The 16065-nt window shown below is 37.4% G+C and overlaps 1 long non-coding RNA gene across 9 annotated transcripts in view; it reads left to right on the forward strand.

Annotated features, from left to right (window-relative positions):
- LOC135093841 (uncharacterized) overlaps window positions 1-11277 on the forward strand; it is a 333879-nt gene extending 322602 nt beyond the window's left edge. For 5 of the 9 annotated variants that reach the window (XR_010263494.1, XR_010263497.1, XR_010263502.1 and 2 more), the window contains 3 exons: window positions 10191-10300; window positions 10576-10798; window positions 11042-11277. This is a non-coding gene — a long non-coding RNA (uncharacterized LOC135093841). Of the gene's footprint in view, window positions 1-6948; window positions 6973-8208; window positions 8233-9019; window positions 9055-9196; window positions 9221-10190; window positions 10301-10575; window positions 10799-11041 lie in introns of those variants that run through there. The other 4 variants (XR_010263503.1, XR_010263495.1, XR_010263493.1 and 1 more) reach the window with 4 other exon arrangements.
- Window positions 11278-16065: the final 4788 nt, after the last annotated feature.

Consider the following 16065-nt stretch of genomic DNA (forward strand, 5'->3'; position numbering starts at 1 on the left):
TAAAGCAATTGTGTAACATAACCCAGCCTCCCTAACCAAGTTAGGCTTTAAAGAGGACTAAGGGAATCTTTTCTTGTAACATTACAGTAATGTGAAAAAAAATAAAAATAAATAATGGGATAAACAAAGATATTAAAGAAAAGAAAGAGAATCTAAGATAAGAAGGAGGACCATTCTTCAGATATAACATTATGCTGACCATTAATTAATTAACAATTTTTGATAAGTTTATTTTTACCCGTAGCTTGCATAATCCTGCTTAAAATCGGTAATTTTGAGACGTGACGGCTTGATTTAAAAGATAGTGTAATTATTATATAACTCCCAAAAAAAGAAATATGCTAATATAATTATGTTTTCATCTTTCCAAGCCCTTTCTTTATCAGTGAAGAAATATTTTACATACAAGTTTCAGTCAGCCGTAACTCACAACTATGAAAGAGTATATGAAAACCCATAGTCCTTATGAAAGAAAATTATGAATTTTTCATAACCATGAGTACATTAATTGTGGGTACTATTTATGACTTTTATAAATACTGTCCCAGTTGTTTGGTGGTAACTTCACTCTGCCTCCACACATCACGCAAAGCGTCGCGCCGCCGTGATGGTTGCGGCGAGTGACACGTTGCTATAATTTTTTTTTTCAATATGTAGAACTTTATCTGCATTCTGATCACACTATCGTGTTCACGAGAGTTTTTTTTTTTTTCTACGTAATGTAATGATATATTTCAGTATTCAATGAACAACTATTGAAAATAGCTATCATTACTTAAACATAATATAAACTTTTTTTTAACATCACAGTCCAACTCATCGTAATGCCATTTTCTTTTTTTGTTTTGTTAAGTTCTTACAATACATTTTTTTACACGTTTAATGGAGTTTTGAGGAGAAAATTGAAGAGCGGCACCTTGCAAGAGAAACCATGGATATGAAGGTCACTGGAATGCGAAGAGGAAGACTTAGGATAAGGTGGAATGACTATGTTAAAGAAGACGTGAGAGACAAAGGAATAACTGAAGGAGTGGCAGAAGACAGAAACAACTGGAAAAACAAACATTAAAAATAGCTATACCGAATAGCGATTTAAGCTGAGAAAAGATCATTTTACTGGGATTTTGTATCATCAAAATGAAAAACACCTACGAAAACCCATCTAATTATTTACATGGTCTTGCAAGAACTCAAAGCTTTTAAAAATTCGGCCCATGCCACCTCCTTTGTGTGCAGATGGCACTCCTGGTTGAACATGAATGGCAGAAGCAGGAAAGCAGCCAATGGTTTCAGTGTCTCTTATTGGACCCTCTTTGCTCTCCACGCTGAGGAATGGCGTGAGGTGAGCACTGGGAACAGTAAAGATGTTTGATAAAAACACATTTTCCTTCCCACAGCAGTGCAATGAAGAGCTCTTTCAAGGGTGATTTATCTGCTTACATTTTCATTTATATCTTATTTTAAACCATGTAATAGTTGTTAAAGTAGAAAGAAAGAAAGCTGATATGCTACAACAAAACTCATATCGCCAGTTGGCACCCTCTAGTTTCTGACCAATAAGTGTGTGTGTTTGTGTGTGTGTGTGAGAGAGAGAGAGAGAGAGAGAGAGAGAGAGAGAGAGAGAGAGAGAGAGAGAGAGAGAGAGAGAGAGAGAGAGAAAGGGGGGTGGGGGGACACAGCCAGTCAACATATGTACGAGGTTGCAGGTCCCACATAAGTATTATATAAGTCAATGGTTCCTAACCTTTCCTAAGTTCATGCACCCTTCCGGGAGGTTTACAGAAATTCATGTGCCTTCGCACCTATAGTGATTGATTAAAATAAATTTCATAAATATTCAACGTTTTTTTCTCTAGTTTTGAGACTGAAAATATACAAATAAAAGTATTAGGTCTCTATTTTAAGAAAAATAGCTACTCAGTCCTAAATAATTATTATATAGGTGTGAAATGTATAATTGAACAAAATGTCACATCTCAAATCCGTAAAGTTGCGTCTGAGTGTAATGAATTAATATAATACATAAATTTGTGATACTTTAATCTTAACTTAAATTAATTTCTTACATGACACAATTTTCTCTTTAGGACTCATTTTTCGTACTGTGCACACACCGGCCATGTGATGTGCTTCTCCATGTACTACATTATTTCCAGGTACTCTTTGAAAAAATAATGCACCCTGGGGCGCACCACGCACCTTGGTTGATTATCACTGCTATAAGTGACGGCAGAGCTCTAGAGAGTCTGTTCCTAAGATCCAAGAATCCCAAGAATTGGAAAGTTTGACCAAGATTAGATTATCCAACTCCATTATGTCCTGCTAGATTATGTCCTGAAACACATTTAGATATACAAATACTAAAAACCCTGGAAAGGTTGTGTTCGAATTATTTAATAGCTAGAATGGTTCAGAGTCAGTTAGGAGGCTTATTTCCTGGGATGAACATAAACATAAATGTTATTTTTTCTTTTTTCTAAGATCAGGGACGGGAAGAACTGCAAACTTACCCTCTTAATACCACGCCATCGTTGTCATTAAGAAGATTTTTGTCAAGTTAAGGATTGTACTTTTTTTTTTTGTGATCAAAGGGGTCTTAATAATTTAGTTAGGCATCCAACACAATTATACCTTATTTATTCTATTATGACTAATTCATGACATCGTAACATTTAGAAGCTGTCTGTAGTACTGGATGGATTAAGGTTCTGTTTTGCGCAGTTGTGTTGTGTAAAGGTGAGCGGCGGGAGGCTGGCACCAATGAGGCAGGTGAAGTATTGTAGCAAGCAAGTTTAGGGCGGGTGGCGTGGCGGGAAAGGAGATTTGGGGAAGCCCCTCATCAAGTCATGGGATGAAGCAACTGCCAGTAGTCCTTCCTTCCTCCTACTTTCTCTATCCCTGCCTCGGTATGCAGCTGCCTGCCGCACACAGGCTTGCAACTGTGTCAAATGATTTCTTAATCATAGCTCAAAATAAATAAATTTTTGATCTTATGTTTCTGTGATAACTATTTTTTTTTTTTTCTTTTATGTAGGAGGGACACTGGCCGAGAGCAACAAAAATCCAATAAAAAAAAAATGCCCACTGAAATGCCAGTCCCATAAAAGGGTCCAAAGCGGTAGTCAAAAACTGAAGGATAAGTGTCTTAAAACTCCCTCTTGAAGGAATTCAAGTCATAGGAAGGTGGAAATACAGAAGCAGGCAGGGAGTTCCAGAGTTTACCAGAGAAAGGGATGAATGACTGAGAATACTGGTTAACTGTTGCGTTAGAGAGGTGGACAGAATAGGGGTGAGAGAAAGAAGAAAGTCTTGTGCAGCTAGGCCGCGGGAGGAGGGGAGGCATACAGTTAGCAAGATCAGAAGAGCAGTTAGCATGAAAATAGCGGTAGAAGACAGCTAAAGATGCAACACTGCGGCGGTGAGAGAGAGGCTGAAGACAGTCAGTTAGAGGAGAGGAGTTGATGAGACGAAAAGCTTTTGATTTCACCCTGTCTAGAAGAAAAGAGTCGAGAGAATCAAGAAGCAGTGCATAGAAAGGAACGGGATTAATTCACTGGTTAGTTAAATGGCACCGCAGCAACGATATGAATGAAGAATTCATTATGCTATATTTCTCGTGAAATTTCTTCCATGGACGAGAAGATACACTCGAAAATCTTTTTACACTCTTTCTTCACTCGATGAATAAGGGATGTGTCATATTCACTAGTGACAATAATACTGGTCTGGTTTGCGATAACTCTTTTTATGTGGGTGGGATTTGCATGTTTTCATATCTTCATGTTTAGGCTGCTGCTAACCAGTCCAGTTTTTGCTGGTTGACCACGGGCATGATTTAGTACGAACAAAACACTATGATAGGCATTTTTTAGCATCACAAAATATCATAGTACAATAAAAAGACTAAATAAAAAGATGGCTTAGTTTACTATCAAACATTTTCTATTATTTTATTCTTACTATGGTATGAAAGAAAACGGTTAAGTCCCGTTAGAGGGATAACATTTACTACTACTACCACTACTACTACTACTACTACTACTACTACTACTACTACTACTACTACTAATAATAATAATAATAATAATAATAATAATAATAATAATAATAATAATGATAATAATAATAATACCACCACTACTACTATATAATACCAATGTAGCTGATTCTTAGTACGTCTCGTTTTTTAAACCGTGGTGTTAACTCGTTGGAGATACCACAGGTTCCTATAATAATTGTTGGTATGTCTTACCCCTCCTCAACAAGAAATACTAATGATATTCATGATTCATATGCGATTGAAAGTTATGCTATAAAATATGATAATAATACTTTTGTGCTAAAGGAAAGCAGTATCCATTATTGTAAAAGATTAAGATTGTAAAAGATTAAGGTATTTATAAATGCGCGCTTTCGGGCGCCTTTACCCATGTGAGTAATGGTTCGTTTACAATATGCGGATCACCAGTCACATTGAAAGAGCTGTCGATATCCATCACCTCTCCAAAGTTTACAGCATCTTCACATGATAATTGCAACATTTAAGTATTTTTAATGCATAAAGCAGTAAGTTATAGTTATTCATGGTCAGAAACATGTCATATGCTCTAACTGGGTTTTATCAAGCTTGGACTAGCAAACAGCATCACCTAGTAGATGGAAAATATCGTATTTTATTTAACTGAATATAACACATCATATTGAGAATGTGAAACGTTGAATTGGATCAGCAAATAAAAATACGATAGGTTATAATGCTACACGCGTAGGCGATTGTAGGCTACGCGGTGGCTGGCGAGTTGGTCATTTGGTACATACGTACATCTCACCAATTTCAATAAGAAGCCACTATGGTAATATTCTAAAGAATTTAACCCCCCTTCCCCGTTATAACTGGTTGTTTTAGTTCCATTCTTTCGCAGACACATTTGAATAGGGTTTGGAAGGTTACAGGGGAGGTGGCATTTCCCCCCACTCTGTTACGTTTTACGTCTGCTCAAAAGTGCCTGCGAAGGAGTGAACTAAAACAACCAATAGTAATCATTGAAAAGGACTTTAAAATATTACCACCACTTTTTCCAGACTGAGTTTTATACTCCTGTCAATTAATTTCGTAATCCCAAGCACAAGACGCCTTAACCTGATTCCGAACTAACTATAGTAGTTGGCAACTAAGAAACATTCCTAGTATAGTTTTGAAAACGTTTGAAAACAATTATTTCATTCCATATATCTCCAGCATATCTAAAACTCCTTGATCTTGTGCATCAAGCTGAGGAGGCGAGGCTTTACAGAGTTGTTCCCAGAGACCGGCAAAATCCGTTCACATACTCTTCTGAGGAAAGGCTCTCACCTGCCTGTACACTGCAACTACTAGAGATTATAGAAAATACAACCTGAACTACAAATAGCAAAATTGTTAATGAATAAATAAATAAATAAATAAATAAATATATATATACGTATATATATATATATATATATATATATATATATATATATATATATATATATATATATATATATATATATATATATATATATATATATATATATATATATATATGGCGGGCACATGAGACCGTTCAGATTTACCAACTTGTGCACAGAGTGGTGTTGGTGTTGGGGTTCTCCTAATACCACGTCGTGTTTCCTTCCACTAGTATTAAAAAAAACCCATTTGCAAAGTTAGTAAGAGGAGATACGACGTGGGGCTATGGTCTGTAATAGATGAGATGGCCAGAAGAAGGATAAGGAAACGAAAACGGGGAAGGGGTAAGAAACAGGGTTGGAGGTGGTGAAATGAAGATATTGACGGATTAGAAAAAAAAATGAGTTAAATAAAAGATGTAGGAAATTAAATAAGGAAATTGTCAGGGAAGAATAAAAAAGACTAGAATATGAAAGAATATAGGATCAATACAAGAGTAAGCAGAGAGACGTTAATTAAACGCCTCATTAGGAAAGCGAGAGCAGAAACACAGAGAAGGATAGTTGAACTCAATCTGTGGGGAGAGCTACATTGTCAAATGTGTTTCTAATTTCCAAATTTTGCAACTATAATTTTTTTTTTCTTTTTTATAAATTTCATAAGTAATGTTCACCACAGTGATATTCTTTTTTTTTTTCAAAATACACAATGTTCAGTGTAATGTACTTAATTTTGCTGACAGGCGGATTTTGTTCATGATTTTTTTAATGAGGCGTTAATGATTTTATTTAATTTCATTACTATGGAAACTGATAAACCTTGAATATCTTTTTATCAAAATATGTAAAACTAAAGTACATCTTATTTATTATCTGTCGTTACTAATGTTAGCTAAATCAATGTTTTGTATATATCTATATATATATATATATATATATATATATATATATATATATATATATATATATATATATATATATATATATATATATATATATATATAAAATACTACGGTATCCCACCATATTTATCTGTGCCCCACCGAGTGCCCTCATGTTTTTTGCACCCCTTGCTCCGCCACTGGAGGTGAGCGAGGGGAATGGGGTGGTGAGAGGTGAAGGAGATCGGCAGAGAAAGGACCCAGTCAGTAAGAGAAGACTGAGTGAGGGAGTAAGCATGAGAGAGGGAGTGAGTTTGAGAGAGTTGTCAATGCCATTGGTCATGGCAACTTTGTGTGTACACAGTGTGTTCGAACTTATAGTGCTGATAGTGGCTCTGGTGATACTGCCGTATGTCAGATGGTGGTAATAATGAAATCCTTGTGCTCTGTATTAGCAAAACTCTGTCGGCAGAATGTTCTCAGATCCTGTAAATGGGTTATGTAGACGTTCCCATAAGAGAACGAGCCTCGATAGCAGGGTGACTTTTGGTGCCGGCCATGGGGTTCGCTGGGTCATTGCAGGTGTCCCCAGCAGTGCCGCCAGCACCACCACCACCACTAGCACCAAAGTTATCAGGCCGGCTACGGGACAGTATCCAGGGTAAGAATGACAGATTAAAAATAGGTATTTTTTATGAATGGACTGCCACGCGTAGGTCTCATGGCGTCTTGCAGCTTCCCTTATTTTCTTATGTTTGGTGCAGAAAGTAAGAGGCAGCTAAGGAATCCTTTTGTCTAACCTAGTTTTCTTTTATTGGTCTTGAAGAGTAACTATTATATTTCCAAGTATCTAATGGCAGCTCAGAGGGATTTGCATTCTTCCTCTCTCCCTTGCCCAGGAATAATATTTAAACTAACAAACTGGGAGTAGACAAGAGATGGCATGATGGGGAAGCAGGAGAGGGAAGGATAGCCAGGGTTGTAAAGGAAGAGATAAAATGTTGGAAGATGAAAGAAGAAGAGAGGACGGGGAGTTTTCAGGGAATGAAAGGTGGGGGGAGGTTGAGGGAAGGAGCAGAAAAAGGGTTGAAATTATTACGTTAGATAACGAACCTGGTTTGGTTTTAAAGAATCTCTCTCTCTCTCTCTCTCTCTCTCTCTCTCTCTCTCTCTCTCTCTCTCTCTCTCTCTCTCTCTCTCTCTCTCTCTCTCTCTCTCTCACACACACACACACACACACACACATTGCAGGCTTTCATTACGGGTCTCATCACTTTATCAATAAGTAATATCATGCCAGCTTTAACTATCTTTATGTTTAATTTCCCTCATTCCTGCCTTGTCTTTTGTCTGAGAGAGAGAGAGAGGGGGGGGAGGGGGAGAGTCGCGCCCACCCATGTGCGTACAGAACTGCTGCTTCTAATACATGCATTTCATTGCAATCTTAGCCTGTTTGTTGCCTTCATCACGGCCTCTCCTTGCTGCGTGAGAGGCATTGTAAATGACAACCACCTCATTACGTCATTCAGGAAATTAAAACTGGCATTTACTTGAATTGTTATTATTGTTATTATCATTATCTTATTTTTTTCTGTTTTCTTGTGGCATGTTAAGCCTTCTGAAAGAACGTTAAGCACACCCTACAATGAAAGCGACATCAGTTGTACAATACATATAAAATGCACTTGAAAATGTGTTTTTGTTCCGAGGAATCGCTGCTACTGCTTCATAACCTCGTGAACCACTGAATGAAACACTGTTGCCACGTCCTTAAGAACATAACCTTGGTGATTGCTTGGGCACTTGACAAGCTTGTCAGTGAAATGGCTTGGACCAGCACTTCCTATACTTGAACTCCATCATGAGCGGCCGCAATGAGAACATAAAGGCTCCGTGAAGTTATCTGGCCAAACTCCATCAGGTACAAATATTTACCCTAACACTCGTGCCAAGTGGCGGCACCCACCTCGTTGAAATAAGCTGTTAAAACTATATCATTCATGGAATCAGTTTTTCAATTCAGTATTATGAGAACTGGAAATATTATGCATGTGTCATGCGTACATGCTTCATAATCAGTTAATGAAAATGTAGGTAACTTGGTTTGGTTGGTTTAAAGAAGCATGTGTATTTACAATTCAGTACTGTGAGAATCTGAAATATTATGTTCGTGTCTTCATATATATATATATATATATATATATATATATATATATATATATATATATATATATATATATATATATATATATATATATATATATATATATATGAAACTGCGCACATCATAGTTATTGTATGCTCACTTCAGTGTTATGAATGTTTTCAAATATCGAAATATTATGTTTTAAAATTCTATATTTGATTTTTGGAACTATAAGTTAATTCTTTTTTTACTTTTTCTGGTTCTCGTGTCTTTATTATTTGTTTAATTTGTTTCAATATAAACGCATATTTATTTTCTTAAACATTGGCACGTGTAAATTGGAAAAGAAATGTAGAATTTTACATTGGTGATGGGGGAGGGGCGTGCTGGTCACGTAAGATGCTTTGAGATCCACCGGCTTAGACTAATTAATAATGCTTATAGAACGATGCTTACTGTGAGTAGTAATAAAGTGTCTTTACGGCAAACAAGGGGGAGGGGAGGGAGGGGAAGGGGAATAGGAGGAGGAGAAGGAAGAGGTAAAGTGGAAAGGAATGAGGCACAAAAGCAGTCATTTCTCCTCAAGACCGTGTTCAGGTAAGTTTTGTTTTCTCACTGAGGTTTTATGAATTTGATAGGTGTTGTGTTTGTTACGTGTAATCCGTTCTCGTGGCAATGGTGTTAGTCAGGAAGGTATATTTGACGCTTCAGTGATATTAAGGTGGTGTGAAGGACCGATGAATCGGGCTTCTGAATAAGATAGGTAATTTGAAGGTTTCATGCAATGTTATAGAGGAGGGTAGGAAGCTCCGTACAGAGAAGCTGGTTTCGTTTTGGTGTAACAACAGGTGTAAATCAGGGATTTATGATCTAAAAGAGCGATGCTGACTGAGCTGCGCACAACACCATGTAGGTTTATCTTCACGGTGTGGCATAAACATGTTTGTACTGTTACTGTTCTACCTTATTGCCCCTCTCTCTCGAAGCGGTGGTGAAGGTGTCACCGACTTGGTTTGGTTTGTGGATAACGTATAATTATAGAACAACAACAGAATGCAGAATACAAATTTACTGTTTTTATAGTGGCTGTTTCACCTGCGTACATTCGGTAGAATATTTGTAAATATAGTATGGATCTGTTTATGATGCAGGTTGTGTGGAATGATGACAGGAAGGTAAGTGAAATGCCCTCAGCCTCAAGTTACTGTTATTCAATAGCGATATGGTGAGTTGTTGGTTGCCAGTCTGTGGGTTCAGGTCGGAACATACAGCATGGATTTGTATTGTCAAGAATCTTTTGGCTCTAAGTGTTGCCTGAATCTTCAAAGTATTGCTGAGATTCCTCGAGTTTCCTCTCAGATATAAATAAGCAAAAAATGCGTTAAATTAACTGTTGTGCTCTCCTGAATCTTCAAAGTATCGCTGAGATTTCTCGAGTTTTCCTCTTCGGTTTAAATAAGCGAAAAATGCATTAAATTAATTGTCGCGCTCTCCTTATCTTTGTTTGCACGTGGCTTGGTAGTAGCACGATAATGCTTGCGTTTTCCACGTGGCTTTGCTGTTTCCTATGTTCTCTAATCTCACTGTATTAAGATTTTGAACGGTGTATCAAGCTTCGGACTTGGTTTGTACTTGTCACTGTATTTTGTATTGTGCCAAGCAGTGCTTCGGTTTTAAACAAAGCCTTCAGAAAAGCTCGACGTGCATACTTACCATATTTTTTTCCTCAACAGAACCATTGTTGTGTGGGGCGACGTAGGTGACGGTATACAGACGTCTTGAGGCCAGAGCGGGTGGGCACCGATCTCTGTGCAACCAAGGCAGCACATAAGTGGAAACATTGGTATCGAGCATTAAAGTATTATGCGAAATCAGGTTAAGTTATCAGGAAAGAATGAAAAATAATTGAGTTTAAGGAGATGAAGAAACTGGTGTTCAAACATTGTTGTTAGTGCAGAGTGCTTAAGGAGCTTTAAAGTTTTAGTAAATTTATGGATGGGGGAGTTTTAAAATATTAGGTTAGATAAATGTTTGGATAGTGATGATAAATGGTATTAGGTAGGTTTTATACAGGTTCTACCACGTGTATTTTTATATGTTCTTGTATCTTAATGGCAGAGATTGTGTGCCTGAAACACCGCTTCCCCCCAATTGATGATGAAGCTCGAGTGGATAACACACAGACGAGCGGTGAACACAAAGGACGGAATCCAGACGCTGTAGATGACGTTAAGTCTCAACAAAAAACCCTGAAGCAGAGATGATAGGCGATGAATCCTCCCCAGATAAGGCAGGCTTTCCGCCGCGACGTGATTGTGATGATTGTACGTTGTTGTGTTGGGTAAGTCCTCCCGTGTTAGCGCCCTCCCATTCGTTACGAAGAAACGTAATGTTACATAATTACATTGATTGTAATATTGTTCATACATAGCCTTTATTAGAGCAGTTTGTTTCAGATGTTTCGGATCAGAAGTATCTTAAAGTGCACACTCGGATATGCAATGTTATATTCATGACTGCTGCTAACACCATGATTAAAATCATATAATTCAGAGCAAATTTAATTTCATGACTAACGTTACAGGTGCTGCCACTACTGAAGGGCGAATCAAAGTGTCCAGTCGACAATCCGCATCCTGCCACAGGGAACTGGCTTAATGTTGCATTGGGACATCAGATGTTAATTATGCCTAGCTTCACCTTCCGAGGAGGGAGGAGAGACTTCTTCATTCCTCCATACTGTTGTCACGTTATCCCTTCATCCTATGGATGTACCTACTTGTGGTACCAGTATTGTATAATAAAAAATAATTTATAAAATTTTGTTTTTCTCGCATGAATTTTCTAAACCTCGAGCAGGCTTAATGAGACTGCGATATTAACTCCCGTATTTTTAGGCATTTCCAAAGAAAAACAAAAAAATATACAGAATTGGTTGACTTTATTATATACAATTGTGTATAATACTAATAATAATAATGGTGATACGATAAATTTTTAAATAGCTACCAAAATGGCTACCAATCTGAATTTTTTCCTTACCCCGTGATTTATATAATATAATAATAATATATGTTGAAAATAAAAACCCAGTGGGATGAAAAATATATTACTACTGCTACCTATGCTACTGAATTTAATGTGAAATGGGCTGGCAAAAAAAAATTCCGAAAGTGCCGCCGCCTCCAAAACAGGCCAAAAAATCAGTAAAAAGTTCCTGCAAAACCCTAAAAAAAAGCCAAAGTTCCTGCAAAACCAGCTTAAAAAACGTTCTAAAAAAAAACGCCATAGTTCCTGCAAAACAAGCTTAAAAAACGTTCTAAAAAAAAAAAAAAAAAGCCAAAGTTCCTGCAAAACAAGCTTAAAAAACGTACTAAGTCGAAAATACCTCAAAGAGTCTCCGGAGACGAAGCAGATGCACATTGTAGCTAAAATAAAATGAACAGTCTCCCTTCATTTTTTATTTAACAATTTTCATTACATTGTCTCTGGAAAGTCTTGGGAGAATTCAACTTAGAACAATTCTTTGAAGGGTGGACGATTCTGGGTCAATTTTTATTACAATACAAAAGTCTTGGGGAAATGTTCAACTTAGTACTACAATTCTTTGAAGCAGAAGCATTTTACATGGGTATTGTGCAAAAAACATTCAAACCTAATACATTTTTCGGTTTTAATACATCATTGATAAATAAGCAACTTCTGACAGTATAATCTCATGTTGTTCCTAGTAATACTATATAATCATCATAAATATTAAAAATATCTTTAAAAAATACAAGAATTCATTCTGGAATCTAATATAGAACATGGTAACTGTAATCAAACTTTTAAAAAGTTGAGAAGCTGGCTATTTAATCATAATAATACTGGCTATATAATCATAATGATAAATCTAAATATTCTCAGCCTAAATGTCTCAAAAATGTATATAAAACCAATTATACACAACACTTCTCCCCTAAATGAGACACAAAGGAATAACTACCACATTTAGCTACAACAGTTACACAGAGACCTTGCAGTTACAATTGTGAACTTCCATCTGTAAGAAGTGCAATGCTTCATGTTTATGCAATTTGGACCATTAAACACAAAGTGAATACAGTGAGATGGATATGTGAGTGTGCTGGGAGAGATGACTCAAGTAGTAAGGCTTTGAACTGACACCATCAGCAAAGCAAATGACTGACAAACTGCATGAATTAAGCAGGCTGACAAAAATACTGAACTAGATGATGGTGATAAACAAACAGATCTTCATAATGCAAGATCTCTTACAAGTAACTTTTATAAAATTTCATAAATTGTTACTCCTAACTAAATAAACATGTATGAAATGTAGTCAAAACATATCTGATCTTTGGCCAATAAACAAGTAATATTAAAAACTCACAATTTTGATTTAATCTCCTTCAACATACAGTGGAATCTTTGTTACCGAGCATCTCTCTTTTCGAACAACTCAATTCTCAAACAAAAAATTTTATTGCTTCAGTTGCCATACCATAATCTGGTTTTTGAACAAAGATAATTGATTTCAAATACTACAAGACATAGGAAAAGCTGCCATTTATAATTTATAGTTTCAATAAATATTTTTTTCATTTTTATATATTTGGAGGAGAGACAAAAAGGGTAAGACAGTATTTCAATCTTAAATATAATCCCGATGAAGAACCTCGATGTAAACAAACAAGGTTTGGCTCAGGAGAAATCCCAAGCTTCCTGCGGCTCTCTCTCTGACCCACAATGCCATCACTACTGCACAACTGCACTTTCCCAGTAGCTTTTCCCAGCAGCAAGATGTCCAAGTGTTATGATCATCATTTTGGCAGTTAGTGGGTTGCTCCTCTCTGTAACACTCTGTTAGGCCTCCCAAACTTGATCAATGACAAAAAGAATGCCTGCATGGTCTAAATAATATCTTTTGATGAGTTCTGTGTCACTAAGTTCATTCAATACATCCTTTCTGGATAAAAAATTTTCAAGCTGGAGATATTGTTGATCGGCCATCTTAGCAGTGGGAACATCAGTCATTACCCACTAATAGAACAGATTAATCTAATTTACACTGATTCCTATGGGAAAAATAGTTGTTTTTTTACTGCATTCAGGAACAAATTAAATTAGAAAACTGAGGTTCCATTGCATTTGCCTTTGGAGTCTACACACTTCTGGCAGTGTTCCTACCACTGCTAGATTGATTGCAATTTTGTTTCAGGGTCATAGCCATGCACCCACGTCTCATTGCCAGTGATGATAGTGTTCATGAAGTTTTGATCTTGCCTAGCACACTCCAGCATGTCCTGGGAGATTTTCTTTGTTTTCTTTCTGCTGGTCAGACAGCAACTTTGGTATGAATTTGGCTGACACCATCCTCATGAACAAATCTTCTGTTATGATTGACTGAACTGACCCATGGCAGATTCTAACTTTGGCAACAATCTCCTCACTAGCCACACAATGGTCTTCATAGACTTTCCTCGAACCTTTGCAATCATCTCATTGTTTCTGCTAGTTTCTTCTGCAGATGATGGTCTGCCACAATGTGGCTCACTGTCCACCGAGGTGCAGCCACCTCTGGACCAGTTGTACCACTCCTTTATTTGTGTTTTTCCTACAGCATCATCTCCAAAGGTCTTCTGAATCTTCTCAATAGTCTGGCCTTGCATATCATTGTTTTCAGCAGAATTTAATACAGTATCTTTAATCAATGTGATCAGTCATCTTGACCCAAAAAATTGCACAGCACACACTTCACATCTGTACTCAGTGTGTCACAGTGGGCGACTGGCACTACCTACAGACATGAAAATTTTTGTGCATGCTCAGCAAGGACATGGCCACCTAATACTCATCCAGATTTTGCTCACGCTTTATTATTTTGTGCTAACAAATTCAAGATTGGATACTTTTTAACTACACCTCGTACGTGAAATTAAATGACATCACGCACACAAGTGACCAAAATGCCATAATGAAATTTATGAATATGAAGACATACAATCCTGTGGTTGAAACTATGTGCACTAACTACACCATTCACACATGCAAAAAATCTTGAACTAATTATGCTGTGAATGTTATAGCATCCTCCACCCTCATCCCTCTACAGGTGTCTCCGAAAGTATGTGTGCTGCTGGATATCCTAAAGCCTGCAAGAAAAAGAAGTCAACAAATGCCTCATAAGGAGATTGAAATGTGAAGGAGGAAAGTAATGAGGTGGAAGAGTGTATTCAAGAAAGAAAAAAGAGGTCCTTTTGTCTTGGTCTTTTGGTAATCCCATAAGGGGAAAGGAAGTCTTGTGTGATGTAACGATGTCAGCTGCTCATCAAGGATGTATTCATATCCATCAAGGAATTTAGGTGTCATAAGTGAAGTGAGAAAGCAGAACTTGGGTGATATTGAGGTAGAGTGGAGTAATTTTAAGAAAGCTGTACTGGAAAGTGCAGAGGAATTTGGTGTGAGATGAGTGTGAGGTGGTGTGAGAAAGGGAAGTGAATGATAGTATGAAGGGATTAATGTGGCTGAAGAGGAAAAAAGGAAGGCATTTGAGGAATGATTACAAAAGAAGAATTGAATGTCATATGAGAGGTAAAGGGAGGACAGAAGACAAGCAAAAAGAGCTGTGTGTGATGCTAAAAGGAAGGCCGATGAAAGATGGAGGAGGAAATTCATGAGAATAAGAAAATGTTCTGAAAAGAGGTGAGGAATGTTAGGAAAGGGCCATCTGGCAGTGAGGAACAGGTGAAAGCAGAGGATGGGGAGATGAAGTGGGAAATTTTTTATTTTTTTCTTATGTAAGAGAGACACTGGCCAAGGGCAAAAAAAAAAAAAAACTGAGGTGCCAGTCCCAGAACAGGGTCCAAAGCAGTAGTCAAAAATTGAAGGATAAGTGTTTTGAAACCTCCCTCTTAAAGGAATTCAAGTCATAGGAAGGTGGAAATACAGAAGCAGGCAGGGAGTTCCAGAGTTTACCAGAGAAAGTGATGGATGATTGAGAATACTGGTTAACTCTTGCATTAGAGAGGTGGACAGAATAGGGGTGAGAGAAAGATGAAAGTCTTGTGCAGCTAGGCTGTGGGAGGAGGGGAGGCATGCAGTTAGCAAGATCAGAAAAGCATGTCAGCATGAAAATAGCAGAAGATAGCTAGAGATGCAACACTGCGGTGATGAGAGAGAGGCTGAAGACAGTCAGTTAGAGGAGAGGAGTTGATGAGACGAAAAGCTTTTGATTCCACCCTGTTTAGAAGAACAGTATGAGTGGAATCCCCCCCAGACATGTGAAGCATACTCCATACATGGACAGATAAGGCTCTTGTACAGAGTCAGCAGCTGGGGGGTGAGAAAAACTGGCAGAGACGTCTCAGAACGCCTAACTTCATAGAAGGTGTTTTAGCTAGAGATAAGATGTGAAGTTTCCAGTTTAGATTATAAGTAAAAGCCAGAAGTGCAGAAGAGGGGGACAGTTGAGTGTCACTGAAGAGGGGATAGTTGTCTGGAAGGTTGAGTCAAGTTGATAGATGGAGGAATTGAGTTTTTGAGGCACTGAACAATACCAAGTTTGCTCTGCCCCAATCAGAAATTTTAGAAAGATCAGAAGTC

This window comes from Scylla paramamosain, chromosome 3, assembly GCF_035594125.1.
Source record: "Scylla paramamosain isolate STU-SP2022 chromosome 3, ASM3559412v1, whole genome shotgun sequence".
Taxonomy (NCBI): Eukaryota; Metazoa; Arthropoda; class Malacostraca; order Decapoda; family Portunidae; genus Scylla; species Scylla paramamosain.